The sequence below is a fragment of the Parambassis ranga genome, unplaced genomic scaffold (genome assembly GCF_900634625.1).
Source record: "Parambassis ranga unplaced genomic scaffold, fParRan2.1 scaffold_218_arrow_ctg1, whole genome shotgun sequence".
Lineage (NCBI taxonomy): Eukaryota > Metazoa > Chordata > Actinopteri > Ambassidae > Parambassis > Parambassis ranga.
This window is the reverse complement of record NW_021144765.1, coordinates 10,001-17,500: the sequence shown is the minus strand read 5'-3', so window position 1 is coordinate 17,500 and position 7,500 is coordinate 10,001.

The window sequence follows — 7,500 nt, the reverse complement described above, 5'->3', positions numbered from 1 at the left end:
GGATAAAAGGTAATTATATTTTTCTCAGATCCGTCAATTGAACACAGGGGTTGATTACGAACAGACAGAGGACATGTGGCGCGCCAACAATAAGGTGAGCAGACCTTTTATATCTGCATTGACTACTCTAAAGTGTAACGTGTCCCGAGTCTTAGTAGTAATCTGTCTGTAAAAGCAAAAAGAACATTGACTGAATGAATTTAACTGTATGTGAATGAATATGACTACAGTGAAATAACCGTATGTGAATGTATATGACTACGGTAAATGAGTAATGACTACAGCTGTTTAAGAGATAAGTAAATGATGCCTGCAGAGGAATAATGACTGCAGAGGAATAATGCCTGCAGAGGAATAATGCCTGCAGAGGGATAATGCCTGCAGAGGAATAAGAGAAAAGGGGGTAGCAGAAAATCCTGAGTGTGGCGACTCCACCGGTGCTCTGACGAGGGGCCGGAAAAGCTGGGTTTGAGGCCCGGGGCTTGAGGAACCCTAAATCACTACATAAAGAGAGAGGAAAAGGAACAACAGGCAAACACATGGTATGGATGTTGGAAAGACTGGAAACTGAAACAACGACCGCACTAGTTAGGCGGAAGTTGTAGTAAGTCAACAGGCTTCCAAATTACAGATGTATAAGATTCTGGTGTCGTGGAAGAGAGGCTAGTCTCAAATCCACTGGACTGAGTACTAGGGACATAGCGTGCCATATTTCTCAGTCGGCCGGAATCCAGACAGTGCAGGGCACTGATTTATGACTGTGAGCCTCTCTAAAAGAGAGACGGCAAGAACAGATGAACTGTGAGTAGTCGGACCGGCTACAAGAACAGAGGAAAGTCCTGTGAGTTCAAAAGCACCCCTTACTGAGACACACAGCTGAGAGTGAAGCTGTAACACACACACATACTGAGCGCTCATATTACGGGTAATGCATGAATGAGAAATGTGGATGAGTGCCAGGGACGTGTGAGCTGAAGCAGCAGCACTGCTGGAAACCTAACCGGTGTTAACGTAAAGCAGTGGTCTGTTGAAGTAGGTTCACTCATGAACTGGATTAGTTGTTTTTTCTGATGTGTACACAGTTTGGTAGAAGATATAGAAACCTTGTAACTGCAGTTTTGTAAATTTGAATTTAAACTATAGTTTTGTAATTCCTACGTGACCACGAGATTAAGACTTTAATGACTGACGACATGGACTTAAGTGTGCACAGAGACATGACTGACGATGGGTGGGGTCCGCACAGCCCACTAAAGACGGTAGAAGAACAGCTGACGGTCTTAGGCGACATACTGAACCAGACTTATGACTCTAAGACTGCAGCGGCAGAAGTGATTCTTATGAAGGATGCTGTAGATAAGTTGTTGGCAGAAAGATGTTGTGAAAGTTGATGGTGAAAGATAGAGGAAGTTTGCAGAAGGAGTTTTGGAGAAAAGAGGGAGAAGCGAAGTAAGACAGAGAGAGGGCCAAGGAAAGTGCAGAGCAGTGTGGTTGGACTAAGAGAGGAAAATTTAGAAAGGAGCAGGAGAAGGCGGAGGAGCGAAGAACTCAGTGGGCGAGATGGGCTTTGGTATGTCAGGGTGTAACTCACCTCATGACAGGAAAGCCCAAAGCAAAGAAAGGGAAAACAGAAAAGAGTAGCGACCCTCCCCCTACACACAATCTAATATACTGCCCTTTATATCCTGTGCCTAGTGGAGCAGCCTGCCCCACCTTAAAATGGGATCTGAAACAGAGTCCAAGAGAATATATTAATCAAAGTAAAGATGCATGGATTAGATACACAGGTTGTCATCCAGCTAAATCAGGCATTCAGAGGGTGTGGTACAGGACCGCCGTCCTAAACGGGGTCCCAGAGAACGTGAAAAATGCCATGGAAAGTACACTAGACATGGCAGATTGTGATTCCAATGTGTGGGAGAGACATCTAAGATAAGTTAACTTTATTAATCCCGAAGGAAATTCTTGTGCCAGAGGAATCAAGATACATTAAATGTAGTTAAGTACAGAGTATGAGTGTATAAGTGTCACTATAATCCAAATCAGAGTATAGTACGCAGTATGGAGACAATATATGATACATGGATTTTTAGTGCATCATTTGACTCGTGCCCAGGTTGCAGCACACACACAAAGTAAGGATGTACAGGAATTATAGACTCAATTATTAAAAATGCAACTGGCTGAGGCCAGACAAAAAGCTAATGACAAAAACAAAGACAAAACTAATAAAGTCACGGTGGCCACTGAGGGCTCCACTATACCACCTGACACACCTTGGGTGCCACAGCTATTTTATCCTAATTATGATCAGCCGCCCACAGGGTCATACAGGGGCAAGGGACCAGGGAGGGGCAGCTGGGGAGGCCGGCGCAGAAGGGGTAGACCGCCTAGGGGACAGCTGAGGGGAGACTTCAGTCGTGACCGCTGCTACTACTGTGAGGAGCTCGGACACTGGATAAAGGACTGTCCATACATTATGGGGCAGTACAGCTGAGAAGGACAGCACAGTCGAGGGCGTGCAGCATCTGGTCCATAAGGGGCTTCTTTCCGCCCTGCTGGAGCTCCATGGAAGGTGCAGTTTTCTGTTTCCGGCTGGGAACAGGGAGGGGATAACATCTCCCGACAATGACACTCCCCACAGAGCAGCTCTGATGACATCGTTGCGGCAGATCCGATGTTGTCTATGCGAGTAGAAGATGAGACACTGCCTTTTCTGGTAGACACAGGGGCCACCTGTTCTACTCTGATTCATACATCTTCTAAGAAACTGTCAAATGACTCTGTCACAGTGATGGGCTTCTCTGGGGAGAAACAGACTCTGCCTATAATCACTCCAATGACTGCTCAGCTGGGACATCAGACTGTGTTACATTGTTTTGTATATTCACCCACAGTGCCTCTGGATATACTGGGAAAAGACTTGCTGATTAAGCTTGGAGCATCTATTTTATGCAGCCCTGACGGGTTGTCAGTGACACTGCCGGACGGCACCATGTTCCACTGTAATGCCTCTGACACAGGTGGACAGTATCTTGTGAGACCTGTAGCTGACCCTTGTGCGGATATCTACTGGGGTCTGTTACATGCAGAAACACCACACGACCCAGGAATCCTCTCTGCCTACCTGCAGTGGAAGCCCTGGATAGCCCAGCTCGAGCCATATGTCACTCCCCCTGACCCCCCTCATGTGACTTTGTTTTATGGCAGGCGGCAAACTGATTGGTATCATGATAACTTCACATGCTCCCTAGAGGAGAAAAACTGGTTGATTTTAGTCCGAGATATTTTTGTGACATCTGAGGGCGTAGCAGCTGGTGTGGATTTTACACTAGAACAACAGGCTTGGTATATGATCATTGACGAAGGGCATTCCCACGTCTCATTAGCTGTACATCCAAAACATCAGGCAAACGAATTAGGTGGCATGGTTAAACGTGCCATAGCTCAAACAGATTGGCAACCTACACCTATAGCACAAAACATGTACTCTCCATTTGCCAAAGCATATGGAATACATGTTTCAGCTACTAACACTGTTACATTAGCACACGAACAGCTTGCCAGATATCATGGAAGAGAAAAAACAGACCACCTTCTTGCTCAGGCTTTGATTAATGACTTACCAACACATTTATGGGCAGAGGGCCCCACTGATGTGGGCTTAGTGAACTGTGAGCCTGTGACATTCCGGGTTTACACATCTGAACCTTTGTGAATTAGATTTGGCTAATGCTTTCTTTTGTCTTCCTCTGGCTCATGAATATAGAGATATTTTTACACTACGTTGCAAACTACACTGGTCTCATACAGCCACTTAGAGACCTAGTTAGAGAACATGGCATGTGTAATTTAACAGCCCACCTAAATTGGACACAGGAAGCTGAACGCTCTTTCATTGAACTGAAACAATCTTTGGCTACAGCAGCAGAACTAGCCACACCAGACTACACTTTACCATTCTATTTAGATGTCTCTGGAACGGATACCTGTGCAAACGGCATCCTGTTCCAGAGAAAAGGGGGAGAGAGAGTAATACTGATGTACATGGAAAAAAAGACATCCTCAGTGCACACAACATGCAGCAGGAATAGCTAAGCTAATTCAGAAAACTGAACATATGGTCATGGGACACAGCTGTACGTACTCACAACACATAGTGTAGTCGCATATGTAAACTCAGAGACATTCACACTCACCCCACTGAGACAAAGGAGAATGAGCAAGATTTTGGAAGCACCAAACATTACCTTCACACATGATGGTATAAACATGGCAGAGCAGATAGAAGCTGGAGAGCCACACACATGTGCAGAGAGGGTAACCAGAGATGAAAAAGTCAGAATGGATTTACAGGCCACACCACTAACAGAGGCTAGAAATCTGTTCACAGACGGGTGCTGTTTCAGACATGACACAGAAGGACTCAGAGCAGCATACGCAGTTGTTGAAGACACACGGGAAGAGATGAGAACGCTAAAAGCAGAAAGACTGGAAGGACAGCAGTCAGCACAGAGAGCAGAGGTGAGAGCAGTGATCGAAGCACTCAAAATAGGGGAAGGACAACACATCAATGTTTTCACTGATTCAGCATATGCAGCAGGAGCAGTACATGTGGAGTTGGGCCAGTGGCTGAGAGTAGGATTTCTCACTGCAGATAACAAACCCATAAAACATGAGGTAGAAATGAGAGAACTTGTAGAAGTCCTGTTGTTGCCTAGCAAGGTAGCTGTAATAAAATGCAAAGGTCATGGAACAGGCGCTGACAGGATCACCAGAGGAAATAATGCAGCAGATCAGGCAGCAAAGCAGGCAGCAGGCTATGTTGAACAGATGATTTTGATGTGTTCAGAAACGGACTTACCTCCCCCTGTTGACTAGAATGACTTAACATAACTACAAAACAAAGCCTCTCCACAGGAAAAGACTTTGTGGAAAGCGAGGGGGGCAACTGACACAGGAGGAGTATGGAGGATGGACGACCCATACTGCCACCTGGATTGAGACAAACTGCCATGGAAGAAGCACATGGGGTAGGCCATGTGGGGTGTCGTGACAAACTGTCATTAAATTTCTGATTAACACCTACATTCCTAGACATGGTTTTCCTGAAAAAATCAGATCTGACAATGGAACACATTTCAAAAATAAAGACCTCCAGCAGGTGGAGGCTATGTTGGGACTGAAGCATGCTTTTGGTACTGTTTATCATTCACAGTCGCAAGGAAAGGTGGAAAGGATGAATCAAACCTAAAACAAAAATTGGCTAAAATCTGTGCACAGACCAAATTTATATGGGTTCAAGTATTATCTATTGTATTGATGTTCTGGTAATAACGCCATATAATCTACACCTTATGAGCTTCTTACAGGTCGATAGTTTCCTGGACCAGCTGGCTGGCTGACACTGAAAGAGTATGTATTATGATATTAACATAAACCATAATGAATTTAAAGCTTTGGTGTTAGTATTTAGCCGAGTGGGTACTCCTGAGGGTCATCAAAAGGAAGTGGTCGGAGCCAAGGTGGACAGGTCCCTATCAGGTGACGGAACGCACCTCACACGCAGTTTGGCTGAGAGGAAAGGGGGACACCTGGTTCCACTGGAGCCAGTGCACAGCTGCAGAGGAGCCTCAATGATCTCTACAGGAAGTCCAAGCTGATCTGAGGGCGCAGAAGTCTGAATCGGCTGATTCAGATACGGATCCTGTCACAAAAGGGGCAGAATAATCCCCTGACAGGAATCCAGGATCCCGGGTAGTCTAACCCCAGGGATCCGAAGAAAGAAAACACATCCTGAGGGACGAGAGGACCAGAGAACCAGGCGGGGCGCTGGACGATGAGGCAGACGGACAGGAACACATACATGAACTGATAAAACACAATTTTGAACATTCTTACTGTAGGATAATTTTCATTACATTTGAGCTGTTAGGAGTATCTGGGGGCGGGAACGGTGAAAGACCGACCGATTAAAATACCCCCACATACTATGATGTATAACATGTATTTGTTTTCTTGTTGGGATAACCATATTAGGGTTGTTCATAATTTTTTTGATCTATTGGTTACACTGCGAGTTCCCTGGACAGAGGTATAAAACTACATATTCATTTTTATATTAATCTTTATACTGTTCTACTTGTTACTTATATTATTTTTATATTATCCTATTGGTTATAATCATGGTTGTGGTTCTATTCCTCCTGACGGTCTATGTGTTGCTACAGATAGGTCAACACTGTAATATTTGATCCATGCACTAACTCCACTAATACTTCCCGAAACACAGAATGGCACATGGTTCCTTGTCTGTGCTGTGTTTGTAGGTCATGACAATGGTCATGGAAGGTGGGATTTTGGCAGACACATAGTCTGCCTAATACAACCACCTCCACAATCCCAGAGAGTTCAGCAGTGCAGGAAAGCTTAGTGACAGGTAAGAATAATGCTAATTCAGGAGGGGTTGTTATTGTATCAGGAACAGAAGGATTGTCTACTGATAAATGGTTTCAGGTTGCTACAGGAATAATTGGCTTTTATTGGCTGAATAGTCAGCTAATGCATCACAAGTTGATTGTGTGGTCTGCTTGGGACCCAGACCTTTGTTATAGGTGGTGTCAGCTTATCTGACCACTGACTGTTTTATACCAGTTATGACTCGCTCGGTTCCCCCTAAAAAAAAAATGCATGGAATGGGATGTTATATTCCCCATCACCAAGCTATCTGAGAAACATCCTGTGTTTTCCACAAATGTGGCCCCTGGAGATTTTTCTTGTGTAAACCTTACGGTTACAGGTGCAAGTTTAGGACAGATTAACGAGACATGGTGAATGATCACTAACTTTTCACTAACTTTTTATTAGCTTTGAACACATGTTTACTGTTTGATTGCTCATGATCTTTTACTTATATGTTTGATACATATAACCTTTGTCACGGTTTTCTTTGGGTGTTGGACTCTAGTAGAGTCCAAAAGGGGGAATTGTGAAGTATACAAGGTTATTTAAGCAATGACATGATACAGACCATGTATGTATTTGATTATATAAGCTTACACTTAGAGAAAAACACATCTATAACTCTTATAGAGAGTTAGGGAGGAACTCTCTGATGCGGTGAAGGCCGAAGCACTAGGAGGTACGGATGTAACATAATTCATCCAACATAGAAGGGGCAAAGTATTTCATAGTCATAAATATGTTAGACCAATTATGATAATTAGTAGGTGGAGATAAAGGGGCAACATGTCCCAATATGGGAATACCAACGAGGGTCTTGAAGAGCTGTTTATCTATTATGCAAATGTACCTCAACTTTCAATAAAACAAGCCTGTGTCCAGGGGAGGGGCAGAACACTTATGGACGGGAGTGAAGCAGACTGAAAGGCCTGTGTTCACTAGGTGTTCTCCCTTTTGCAAAAGGTGAAACTACAAAACCCAGGGTATTTTCTTTCACTCAATGTTCTGAATACAGGAGACGGAATCTGACAATCCGGG